This window comes from Gorilla gorilla, chromosome 19 (assembly GCF_029281585.2).
Source record: "Gorilla gorilla gorilla isolate KB3781 chromosome 19, NHGRI_mGorGor1-v2.1_pri, whole genome shotgun sequence".
In the NCBI taxonomy this organism is placed as follows: domain Eukaryota; kingdom Metazoa; phylum Chordata; class Mammalia; order Primates; family Hominidae; genus Gorilla; species Gorilla gorilla.
The window spans coordinates 52,039,800-52,053,690 of NC_073243.2; the positions used below are offsets into that span (position 1 = coordinate 52,039,800).

Consider the following 13,891-nt stretch of genomic DNA (forward strand, 5'->3'; position numbering starts at 1 on the left):
TTGGGTTGGTAGGTAGCAGTTACAAGAAGAAAAGCCAGGTAGGGAGAAGAACATGAGTTTAGGTTCAGACTTTTTGAATATGAGGTTCTACATGAAATGGAACTGAAAATATATTCTCAGATCAGTGTTTTTCAAGAGTAGCCTTGAAAATAGCCGTTTGTCCATTATTAAGGTTCAATCAAGATTTGTCGTGAATAAGAAAGCAGAATTTCTTTATAATTTTTCATTTTCACATATTCAAATGGAAGCAGACAGTAATACAGTTCTGTAGTTGGTTACATTTTTGGCACTTCTGTACAAGATTGAAGGAGTTTATTGGATGTGACTCATTGATAAATTTACAGAGTTGATCTATGACAGGAGCTGTCTTTATCTGTGAAAGAGAAAGAAGATTGTAAAGGAAAACAGTGTTGTGTCTTGGTGCCTATGTTCTTTCCTCTAGAAAGACTCTTTTTGGGTGTCCTACCACCTAATCTTGTCTGGAAACAGATACTTTTTCTCCTTTGGGAGGCAGAGGCGGGTGGATCACGAGGTCAAGAGATCAAGACCATCCTGGCCAACATGGTGAAGCCCTGTCTCTACTAAAAATACAAAAAAAAAAAAAAAAAAGAAAGAAAGAAAATTAGCTGGGTGTGGTGGCATGTGCCTGTAGTCCCAGCTACTCGGGAGGCTGAGGCAGGAGAGTCATTTGAACCTGGGGGCAGAGGTTGCAGTGAGCCCAGATCGTGCCACTCCACTCCAGCCTGGTGACAGAGTGAGACTACATCTCAAAAAAAGAAAAAAGGTACTTTTTCTCTACAGCAAATGAATTACATCCTGAGTTCACTCCTTGATGCAGAAGAACTTTGTTTTCACAAGGAAATTCTAGATAAGCATACCACAATTCAAAGACAGACGGTCTATAGACCAGACAAATTTATAGAATTCCGTCTTTAGAGAAGAGAGAGACAGTTGGTGCAGATCTCATGACTAGCAAACACAAGAAAAAGCCAAAATAAAAAATGATATAAGTCCAAGCCCAATTCTTCCCGTGCAATTACTGTTCAACAAATCCAGAATGTTTTTAGAAAAACATAAAATACAACCTTAAATTAAATACAGAATATCTCTAGAAAAATATAGAATACAATTTCAAATGAAATGCCTTATGACTTTTATATACAAAGCATGTGTTTTTGTGGAACACGGTGCTTTGAAAGAAATCCACCCTATGTAAAATTGATTTACATATAAAATATTAAAATTGGGATGTGATTCTAGAACATAGAAATATTTTCTAAATACGGTAAGAATGTACTGTGTTTTAAATCTATACCTCATTAATTAAATAGGTTTAGGTAACATAAAACGGCCTGGATTGATCAAGAGGGAGGTGACTGAAACTATTTTTTTGTTCCACCAAGAACCAGTGAGGCAAATTTTCTTTCTAGTTCACGTTCACTATAAAACAGAACTTGTCAATGGGAAACTGCTTATTAAGAAGGAAGTCGGCCGGGCGCGTTGGCTCACGCCTGTAATCCCAGCACTTTAGGAAGCCGAGGCGGACGGATCACGAGGTCAGGAGATCAAGACCATCTTGGCTAACATGGTGAAACCCCGTCTCTACTAAAAAATACAAAAAATAATTAGCCGGGCTTGGTGGCGGGCGCCAGTAGTCCCAGCTACTCGGGAGGCTGAGGCAGGAGAATGGCGTGAACCCGGGAGGTGGAGCTTGCAGTGAGCCGAGATCGCGCCATTGCACTCCAGCCTGGGCGACAGAGCTAGACTCCGTCTCAAAAAAAAAAAAAAAAAAAAAAGAAGGAAGTCCACAGTCTATGTCTTTCCCAAGAGTGATATTCAGCCAAAAGACCTGAATAATGGCATTGGACATCCTTACTTATGACTTTAGTGAACAAGCAACAGTATGCATATACTTCAATTTTTTGTAGAGGGATGCCAAAAAGAAACTTGCACTGCAGTGCACTGTTGTGTTGTTGTACACAAGCAATTTTATAGCGTTTCTCACTGTAGTTTCGGTACTAACTAAACTAATTGTCACATAATTTTGTTGCTGCTTTTTAAATTTTGTTGTTGTTGTTATTGTTTGTTTGATTTTGTATATTTGTTTGCTTGTTATTTTTGGTAAGATTGGACTATCTTTTCCCCGGAATAACAGAATTATCTGGAATAACACGACATACGGCCATTTCTTTTGGGGGAGGAGAATTTAGTAGTCATTTATGGCCTATCATTTTACATTTAACCTAGTTTATTTGATTTGATTTGATTTTTTGAGACGGAGTCTCGCTCTGTCGCCCAGGCTGGAGTGCAGTGGCGCGATCTTGGCTTACTGCAAGCTCCGCCTTCAGGGTTCACGCCATTCTCCTGCCTCAGCCTCCCGAAACCTAGTTTATTTTTAAATGAACCAGTAGTCTTTTCCTGGTACCTTATGAATAATGACCAAGCCTCCTATTTTTGCTTCAACATTAAGACAAGATACTGAATTGTTGATTTTCCTAAGACAAACAATAGTAATTCTAGTCCACATAGGCAGCACTTTTCATCATACTCTTTCAAATGGTATTATGGTTGATGAATTTTGATATTAAAATTGTTTTATGTACCTAAACTTTATTCCTAGCATTTATTTTTCTCCCTTTATTTCTCAGTCGTCTTATAAAAAATTGTCTGTATACAAAGACCCATCCTATATCTTGGTCAGTCCAATGATACTATGGTTATATAGTATATATATATAACGAAATTTACTGTTAAGTGCTATAAATTTCTCTATTGTAAAATACTAATCACTTATATTTGGTGGTAATAAAAGACAGTTCACCATGGTTATGTGATGTTTATTCATTAAATCTAAGTAAATTGGAATAAAAAAATAAAAACTATAAGTTTATGGAATAGTTGGCACTGTTGGAAAACTTTCCTTTAAAACAAGAAATCATGGCACTTAGGACCAAAACCTAATCTTATGAAACTATTATTCTAACAAATAATATTTATGTATTTCACTAAGTAAGAGCCCATATAAAATTGTTATGGTTGACAATGTTGACCTGTTTGGGAAGAAAGTACCTGGAGTTATTTCTACCTGTTAATCTGAAATTTTTCTTGAAACTTGAATTTAAAAACCGAATAGTTTCTGTTCTCTTCCTTTCCTGGACAAATGTCTCTATTTTTCAGTTGTATGAAAAGGGCTAATGATACAAAGTCATATGTTTTGGGTAAAAACTAAAATTATTTTACAAGTCCAAATAATTAAATTAAAACAGAATTGAGAAAGATACGTTTAGCATAAATTTGAATAGATACTCCTCAGGGAAACAAACAGTAACCCCTTCACTCCCTCCAAATCTCAAACACTGCCCCCTACACACAAACACAGGCACATGCACACATGCATACATGCACAGGCACATGTTACACGCGTGTACATGCACACAAGCACAGGCCCACACCATACCACCACAACTGCATGAGACCTTAGGGTTGAGATGGGAGAGGGAAAGTGCCAAGGAACATTTTTCAAACATTTACCTGTTGAACTTGAGCATTGAAAAGACGATTAGAAATTCACTATACTAATTAAAATATAATACAGTAAAGTACTGAGGAATTTGAACCAAAGGAAAAAGGTCTAAACAAACAGCATATTAAAATTTCATGTCTAGGAGTAGTGGTTGAGAGTACCCCAATGGTCTAATTTGCTCAAGCCATGAAAATCAGTGCTGTGATTATGTGAAAATTGAATTTGATTTAGATTCATTTGTATCCTACATTTGACTTTTTACCTAAAAAGGTAGAAAGGAGAAGATATTATCTCTGAATTAGAAAATGGGATTAAAAAAAGAAGCTGTGTTCTCAACAAAAGATCCATTTTCCTTGGAATGCCCAACTAAAATTTTATGTCACATGTTAATAAATATCTCTCAGCCAGAGACCCTAAAACTCCCTTTCCTCAGGCAAGTAACCCGAGGTTTAAACCTGAAAACAAGTACACCAATGCACCAGACTCCAAAGATGGTGGTAGCTGATCTCAGCAAGACAAATAAGTTCCTAGAAATGCTATTTTCTTTGGGTAGATCTCAAGCCAGTCAAAATGGTGATTATTAAAAAGTCAGGAAATAACAGATACTGGTGAGGCTGTGGAGAAACAGGAATGCTTTTACGCTATTGGTGAGAATGTAAATTAGTTCAACCATTGTGGAAGACAGAATGGGGATTCCTTAAGGATCTAGAACCAGAAATACCATTTGACCCAGCAATCCCATTACTGGATATATACCCAAAGGAATATAAATCATTCTACTGTAAAGACACATGCACACATATGTTTACTGCAACACTATTTACAATAGCAAAGACATGGAACAAACCCAAATGCCCATCAATGATAGCCTGGATAAAGAAAACATGGCACATATACACCATGGAATACTGTGCAGCCATAAAAAGGAATGAGATCGTGTCCTTTGCAGGGAAATCGATGAAACTGGAAGCCATCATCCTTAGCAAACAAACACAGGAACAGAAAACCAAATACTGCATGTTCTCACTCATAAGTGGGAGTTGAACAATGAGAACACATGGACACAGAGAGGGGAAAAACACACACCAGGGTCTGAGGGAGATGGGAACTGAGGGGAAGGAAATTAGAGGACAGGTCAATAGGTGCAGCAAACCACCATGGTACACGTATACCTATGGAACAAACCTGCACGTTCTGCACATGTATCCCATTTTTGTTTTTGTTTTTGTTTTAGAAGAAATAAAGAAAAAGAAAGAAATGCTATTTTCTGCACTTTTAACTGACGAGATAGACCTAGAGTGGAATTCCAGCATCACCATTTGTCTTATAAATAAGATCAAAGTCATGCCGGAGTTTAAGCCACTTCCCAGTAGAAACTTAGGGGAATTCCAGGTTTGCCTAGGGACTTCCAAATTTGGCCCAAACAAAGCTTTTGTGACTTCGCAGCCTGATCCTTTCTACACATGCCTCATTCTGTCTTGGATTTGGTTCCCCACCTTTTAAGGTACAGTAATTTTTCCAATACATTATGAACTTAATGCACTACATAAGAGCACTCTACCAAGAGGTAAACAGAAAGAATGGTTCGAAGCCTTGAATTTTCTAGCCTATCCAAGGCAGGTCCTACTGAGCTTTGGAGCAGCAAGAAGTCAACTTTTGATGATGCATAGTAGTTTTCTGCCCTAAAGTAATTTTAAGAAGGCAAGTCTAGCTAACAACCTCTTTGTGTTAACCTGGTTTTCTGTAGTAAAGGGTAAGTTAAAAATTACCATAATTAGGCCAGGCGCGGTGGCTCATGCCTGTAATTCCAGCACTTTGGGAGCATGAGGCGGGCGGATCACGAGGTCAGGAGATCAAGACCATCCTGGCTAACACAGTGAAACCCTGTCTCTACTAAAAATACAAAAAAATTAGCCTGGCGTGGTGGCGGGTGCCTGTGGTCCCAGCTACTCGGGAAGCTGAGGCAGGAGAATGGTGTGAACCCAAGAGGTTGAACTTGCAGTGAGCCGAGATCTTGCCACTGCACTCCAGCCTGTGAGACTGAGCGAGACTCCGTCTCAAAAAAAAAAAAAAAAAAAAATTACCATAATTACCAGTTCAACTATTTGATTACTTTTCTTTCTTCTGGGAAATATCAGGGGTTAGGAATAGGCTTATAGGAAGGTTCTCGTTTTAGGAATTCCTCTCTTGTTTCTGATAAGGAAGAATGTACCAAGTAGCTTTTTCATGGGAAAGGGATATCTTTCCCATTTAATTCCAGCATAGAAATACACCCAGGAGAAGGCACAGGTTGTCACTATCTGTGAATTATTTCCTATTGTGGCACTAGCCAACCAGCCAAAGATTCCTTCAGTGATTTCCAAACTTTAATTACTTCAGAATCACCTGGAGAACTTTTAAAAGATGCAGATTCCTGGGCTATCCTTTCCCAAATAATCTAATTTTGTACTTGTGCTCTCAGACTCAGAAACCTGCATTTTAAACAATCATTCTTCGTGACTTTAATGAGGGCAGTAAGTGGACCACATTCTGACAGTTATCACATCAAATTACCTCCTGGACCTTCATGGTAACCCAAGGAAAATTCACTAAGGGCGTAATGAGGAAACTAAGACATTATGTGTAGAAGGGTGAGCAATGGAGAAGAAAACAAAAGCCCCATAATTTATCTTGGAATTTGTTATAATACATTTCTGCCCTTCAATTTCAATGGCTATATTAGTTTGCTGAGCTGCCATACAAAGTACCACAAACTGAGTGGCTTCAACAATAGAAATTGATTGTCTTGCGGTTCTGGAGGACGAAAGTCTGAGGTCAAGGTGTTGGCATCTTTGGTTCTTTGTGCAAGCTCTGAGGAAGAATCTGTTCCATGGATCTCTTCTAATTTCTGGTAGTCTCAGGTTTTCCTTGGCTTGTAGATGGCGTTCTCCCTGTGCTCTCACACTTTCTTCCCTCTGCATCAATCTCTCTGTATGTCCAAATTTCTCCTTTATGTAAGTATACCAGCCATATTGGATTAGGACTATCCAGTGATCTCATTTTAACGTGATCATCTGCAAAGACATTATTTCCAAATAAAGTCACCTTCACAGGTACTAGGAGTTAGGACTTCAATGTCTTTTGGGGAAACACAACTCAACACATGATAACAGTACAAAAATCATTTTACTTTATCCTGCTACAGGTGTTAAAGATATGAAAAGAATAGGATTCAAACAGAAAGAATACAAACTGAGTCATCCACCATCCAAATGTCCCATCCTGTGTTTCCAAACTCCTAGGTAGTTAAAGAGCCTGGCCTTTTTATAAGATGCCCCGTGGAAAAACAAAAAATTAAGGATTTTTGGAAATCAAACCCATTTAAATTAGCAGTTACTGCTTTTTGACTCAAAAGAGAACATAATATCTATCCTAATTAATAAAGATACTTCAGTGTATTTTGCTTTGACCTGAGAAAGAGTACCAGATATTGAGAAAGAAAAGCATTAAGGAATTAATTTTATTTTTGAATATAAATATACAAAGATCGTAATTAAAGACTAAAAACTAAAGTTGAACCAGTTTCAGGGGCTTTATGATTCAGAGGCTTGCTGCCAGGCTATGTAATTTGCAAGACCCAGTGAAACATGAAAATGAGGGGACCTTTATTAGAAATCTATTAAGAATTTCAAGACCATGATAGTAGAACATTAAACCAGACGCTTGCCATTGCAAGCGTGAGGGCTTTGTGTGACCACATATGTTGTACATTTATGAAGCCAGCCACGCTTCCTGTTCTGGGGCATAGGCATATCTGGTAGGTATAGCCTAGGATGGCCTTAGCCTAGAATGGCAAAGAGGTTTCAAGGACTGGGCTAATCCTAATGGCCCACGGTGGCTGCCTGGAGCACTGTGTTTGCATGCCTGGAAAGCTGAAAGGTACATCATAATTGATGAGCAATGTCTACCATGCACATGGGATATGTTTTTCTATCTCTAGAATTAAAATCTGACTTCAGAAGAATATTTTTAAAAATCTGCTTATTTATCGAGGTAGAATTTACATACACTATATCGCACATTTTAAAGGTACAGGTGTCTTATATTTGACAAATGTACTTCCGTATAATCACTAGCCCATTCCAAATACAGAACATTGGCGTTTTCCCAGAAAGCTCCCCCCTGCCTCTGTGCATTCAATCTCTCTCCCCTCCTTCCCATCCACCTGCAAATGACCACTGACATGTTTTCATGACTATCGGTTAGTTTTGCCTGTTATAGAATTTCATCTAAATGCAATCACACCGTCTTTACTGTGTGTATAGCTTCTTTTGCTCAGCATAATGACTGTGAGATTCATCCATGTCACAGCCTATATCAGTAGTTCATTTTACTTTATTGCTTAACAGAATTTATGGTAAGAACATACTAAAATGTGTTTATGCACTTGCCAGTTGGTGTACCTACTTTTGGACTGTTTCCAGTTTGGGGGTTCTGGTGTGAACACTGGTACACACGTCTTTTTATTAACATATGTTTTCAATTCTCATGGGTAAGTAAGAGAGAGTGGAATTGCTGAGTATGCACATGTTTTAACTTTACAAGAAACAGTGGCTGTGTCATTTTACACTAGTAATGTGTGAAGGGTCTAGATGCTCCACATCCTTGCCAACACTGAGTATTGATGGTCTTTTTAATGTTGGCCATTTTAGAGGCTGCATGGTGGTATTTCATTGTATTTTGGATTTGCATTTCCGAAGAGTTAATAAAGTTGAAGTTTTTTTCATGTTCTCATTGATCAGTCATTATAAAGAATATGTTCAAGTCTTTTATCAAATTTTTAAAGACAGGTACTTTATATTTTGGAGGAGTTTTAGGCTCATGGCAAATTAAATATAAAGTACAAATTTCCCGTATACCACTCACCTGCCCCCACCCCACAGACAGCCCCCGCTGCCAACAACATCTCACACTAGTGTGGTTTGTTTGTTACAACTGATGAACCAATCTTGTTATATTATTGTCAGTCAAAATCTATAGTTTACATTAGGGTTCACTCTTGTTCTGTGGGTTTGCCAAATGTATAACAACATGTATTTATCATTATAGTATTATATAGAATAGTCTCACTGCCATAACATCTCTAATGCTCCAGTTATTGATCTCCCATTCCCCTAAATTCCTGGAAATCATTGATCTTTTTATTGTCTCCATAGTTTTGCCTCTTCCACAATGTTATATAGTTGGAATTATATAGTATATAGCCATTACCGACTGGCTTATTTCACTTAGTAATAAGCATTTAAGTTTCCTCCATGTCTTTCATGGCTTGACAGCTCATTTCTTTTTAGTGCTGAACAATATGCCACTATCTGGTTATACCACAGTGTATTTTTTTATTCACGATTGAAAAACACCTTATTTGGTTCCATCTTTTGGCAATTAAGAATAAAGCTGCTATAAACATCCATGTGGAGGTTTCTTTATGAACTGAAATTTTTAGCTCATTGGTTTTTACCCATTTTTTAATTTACGTTATTTGTCTTCTTTTTTTACTCGGTTTTGCCTAGAAAGAAATTTAACTTGAGTAGAAAGCTTTTCTTTCTGTTTAACTTTGGTGAGAGATCAGTGATTACTAAAAATAAATTTTAGTTAGTAAATTAAACTTTTAAGAAATTTTTCTAAAATATCATGAAATTATTTCTAATTACAATTAACAAATTAATTATGACAGCTAGGCATACAAGTATTAATAATAATACACTTTACTTACATACCTAGGATTGTTTCAGTACCAGGATCCTTTCAGACATCTGGTGAAATGTGACAAATCTTTCTATACTGTACAGCCTAAAGTGTAATTTCTACTTACCGGACTCACAAACTCAAACTCAATATAGAATTTTAAAAATGTGAAAGTTCACACTCTCCACTGGGCACCGTGGCTCACGGCTGTAAGCTGGCATTGGGAGGCCGAGGCAGGAGGATTGGTTGAGCTCAGGAGTTTCAGACCAGCTTGGAAAATATAGGAAGAACACATCTGTAGCAAAAAAAAAAAAAAATTAAAAAAATTAAATTAGCCAGATGTGGTTGTGCATGCCTGTAATCCCAGCTACTTGGGAGGCTAAGGCAAGAGGATCCCTTGAGCCCAGGAGATTGAGGCTCCAGTGAGCTGTGTTTGTGCCACTGTACTCCTGCCTGGGTGAGAGTGAGACTCTGTCTCAAAAAAAAAAAAAATACATAAATAAATAAAAAGCTCATGCTCTCGTCCTAATACAATTATTGTTGCATCATGGGATCTACCAATCAAAATGGAGATTTAGCATGGGAGCAGGTTTCTGGAGGACCTCAGTTATGCCAGCTGATACCCTTTTAAATGCCGGATTGTTGGGATATTATTTATTTCTGTGTACATAATATTATAAAGTATGTGTAATATTACAAATGTATAATAAATATGTCTACATAAGAAACTATCCCTAAACCCAGAGGCTTAAAACAATAACCATCTAGTTAGCTCATAAATCTGAGAATCAGAAATTTATGCTAGGTTCAGCTGGTTCTCCTGATCTTAGCTGGGCTTACTCCTATATCTTTGGTCAGCTGCCAGTTCAGTCTGGTCTGAGGCAGCCTCAGTTGGGATGGTTCATCTCTGTTCCACTTGGTTTCTCATGCCCCAGCAGGGTATCATGGGCTTGTTCTTACGACTGTGGAGTGTGTTTTCTAGAGAGAGCACAAGGCTTGTTTAGGATTAGGCTTATTATTTGAATAGCTAATTTATATGCGTTCTATTCACCAAGTCATGTCTCAAGGTCAGCCCAAATTCAGGGGCTAAACAAAGACACTCTGCCTCTTGATAGAAAAAAACCACAAGTCATATTGCAAAGGGATGTGGAGATAGAGAAGGAAGTGATGTGATCATTTTTACAAACTGTAATGGGGAGGTTGGTGAGGGGAGGATCCAGAAGATATCTGGGCCAGCTAAGGTTCTGAGAGGGCATTAGGGGAACTGGAGGCAGCAACAGTGATCCAATCTCTGTGAAACTATTTCAATATTTTGACATGCAGCTATATGAGTAGGCACAGGCCAAACACAAGCCCTGGAAATAACATTACAATTTTATGTTTTAAAACACAGAAAAGGGGTGGCTGGCAAGATGGCCGAATAGGAACAGCTCTGGTCTGCACCTCCCAGAGAGATCAACGCAGAAGGTGGGTGATTTCTGCATTTCCAACTGAGGTACCCAGCTCATCTCATTGGGACTGGTTAGACAGTGGGTGCAGCCCATGGAGGGCAAGCCAAGCAGGGTGGGGCATTGTCTCACCCAGGAAGCTTGAGGGGTTGGGGAACTCCCTCCTCTAGCCAAGGGAAGCCATGAGGGACTGCGCTGTGAGGAACGGTGCACTCCGGCCCAGATACTATGCTTTTCCCACAGTCTTCACAGCCCGCAGACCAGGAGATTCCCTTGGATGCCTACACCACCAGGGCCCTGGATTTCAAGCACAAAACTAGGCAGCCATTTGGGCAGACATGGAACTAGATGCAGGAGTTTTTTTCATACCACGGTGGCACCTGGAACACCAGCGAGACAGAACCATTCACTCCCCTGGAAAAGGGGCTGAAGCCAGGGAGCCAAGTGGCCTAGCTCAGCAGATCCCACCCCACGGAGCCCAGCAAGCTAAAATCCACTGGCTCGAAATTCTCTCTGCCAGCACAGCAGTCTGAAGTCGAACTGCGATGCTTCAGCTTGGTGAGGGGGGAGGGGTGTCCGCCATTACTGAGGCTTGAGTAGGCGGTTTTCCCCTCACAGTGTAAACAAAGCCACCACTGGGAAGTTCAAACTGGTTGGAGCCCACCACAGCCAGCAAAGCCACTGTAGTCAGACTGCCTCTCTAGATTCCTCCTCTCTGGGCATCTCTGAAAAAAAGGCAGCAGCCCCAGTCAGGGGCTTATAGATAAAACTCCCATCTCCCTGGGACGGAGCACCTGGGGGAAGGGGTGGCTGTGGGCGCAGCTTCAGTGGACTTAAACATTCCTGCTTGCCAGCTCTGAAGAGAGCAGAGGATCTCCCAGCACAGCACTTTAGCTTTGCTAAGGGACAGACTACCTCAAATGGGTCCTGATCCCCGTGACTTCTGACTGGGAGATACCTCCCCAAATGAAAGTTCCCCAGGGCTGCTGCCATGGGCTGCAGTCAGTACTTGTTTCCTCTCCTTGATCTGGGGAACTATTTCTTCATTCCAAAAGGGCAGAGCTCTGGCAGTGGTGTCCTTCAGACTCACAGGTGGGTAGCTGATCTTCAGTGGGATCTGCATACCTGCAGTCCTTACTGACACTGCTGTAGAAGGGATGGTCAGGCTCCTTCAGAGGTGGTAGGACAGCATAGGAGCACCTCCAGATCTTTACCTGAGCCTCAGCATGCTTGGCAGCAGTTTGTGTTTATTGGATTGGTCAGACCACCATAGTGCGGCTCACTGAGGTGCCAAGTCCTCACTACAAGCAGCCACCTCTGGCCAATGGCATCTAGCATTGCCCAGAGGTTCCAGGTCACTTTCTTCTGCACTGAGGTGAAGAAGATATCGAACTCGTAGCCAACATCTCACAGCACCTTCCCGACATGCTATGCCTGCTCATGGCTTGCCGGGCTCAAGGTTGGCATGTTACCAGCCACAGAAGGGGGATTCCAGGCACTCTCATCCTGCCAGGTCAACACCAGCTTATACACGGCCTTGGCGGTGGGGTGGGGATGTGGCACTGACTAGGGCTCACAGAGATTCCAGAGCCCTCTGTTTCCTTTAAACAACACAAAACCATCTCCTCTCATATCAAAGAAGCTTCTTTCATCTTGTAGCAATGTTGGAGTTTTGCTTCCAAAATATAATTCTCCCAGTAACTAATTTAGTAACAGGATCCTTGCAGATTCCTGCTGAAATGTGACCAGTCTTCCTTTCACACTCTATAGCCTGAAGTATAATTTCTACTTACTGGCCTTTGTAGACGCAATACAGAATTTTTAAAATGTCAAAGCTTACATTCTCCTGCTACTGAAAGTATTTCTGAAGTAACTTCACCTCTGTAGCTCACCTGTTGTAGGGTTCTCTGTCAATCATAACACTACATCTTTGTACAGACTAAGGAAGGGCTGGGCTGGAATATGTCAATAATTATTTGCTAACAGGGGCCCATCAACATGTTTCCCCTTTAGTCACTGAACCATAATTATTCATGGGAATAAACCCTTGAAAGTGGAGAAATCATGACTTTTTAATCTTGAGTCTTGATTCCTCCTGGTCTTTCCTCAGCATTTCCCACTAAGTACAATGCTATGCATATGGTAGTAGCTAAACAATAATGGAAAGACTGTTCCTATACATTTTAATGACCAGTATAGAAACCCAGCTTACTTACACAATGAAACACAATTATTAGATTTACTTTTCTTCATCTGGTCCTTAAGTGAAAATCAACAGGTCAAGATAATCTTATGAGGCTAACCGCTGAGGCTGAGAGCCAAAGACTGTTTGTGTGCTTTGAATCTTTCACCATTTACATTCAACTGGTAGACCAATGGTGATTAGTAGCTCAGGGCCAGAGAAGCAAGATCTGAAATATATTTAAATTTTTTTTTTTTTTTTTTTTTTGAGACAGTCTCACTCTGTCACCAGGCTGGAGTGCAGTGGGGTGATCTCAGCTCACTGGAATCCCCACCTCCCAGGTTCAACCGATTCTCCTGCCTGAGCCTCCCAAGTAGCTGGGACTACAGGCACGTGCCACCATGCGCAGCTAATTTTTGTATTTTTAGTAGATACGGGGTTTCACCATGTTGGCCAGGAAGCTCTCAATCTCTTGACCTTGTAATCTGCCCACCTCAGCCTCCCAAAATGCTGGAATTACAGGCGTGAGCCACCAAATTTTTAAAATGGTTTAAAATCAATTAGGCTGTGGGCAACACACACACATACCTGCCCTCAGGTAAACAGCAAAAGCAATGGAAAGTATAAAAAATATGGTCTACCACATGAGCATTGCATAAGAGTCTCACTGGACAGTGACATCTCCCATGGTAATTATAGGAATATGGGTGAAAATGTCACAGGGTTGATTGCAGTTTTTGACCTCTCAAGGCTGCAATTCAGCCATGGTTGCAAAATGCTGCTAATAATTTTTCTCAAAGGAAAGGTACAGGGTCAGCGAGACTCTAGTGGAAAAGAATCAAAGGTGACAACTTGCACTGGTCCACTCCCATGGGTGGTCTTATCTGCCAAGATGTGGCCGGCTAGGGAGAGCCCTTGGAAGTCTGCAGCCCTGTGTTCAAGAGTCTGAGATTCTCATAAGTCAAGGAGTCTGGGTGACATTTCTAGTTTCTTAATTTTTCACCAGGTGGAAAT

The 13,891-nt window shown here is 40.2% G+C and overlaps 1 pseudogene; it reads right to left on the reverse strand.

Annotated features, from left to right (window-relative positions):
- Positions 1–11,611: 11,611 nt before the first annotated feature.
- Positions 11,612–12,162, reverse strand: LOC109023799 (phosphoglycerate mutase 1-like; annotated as a pseudogene).
- Positions 12,163–13,891: the final 1,729 nt, after the last annotated feature.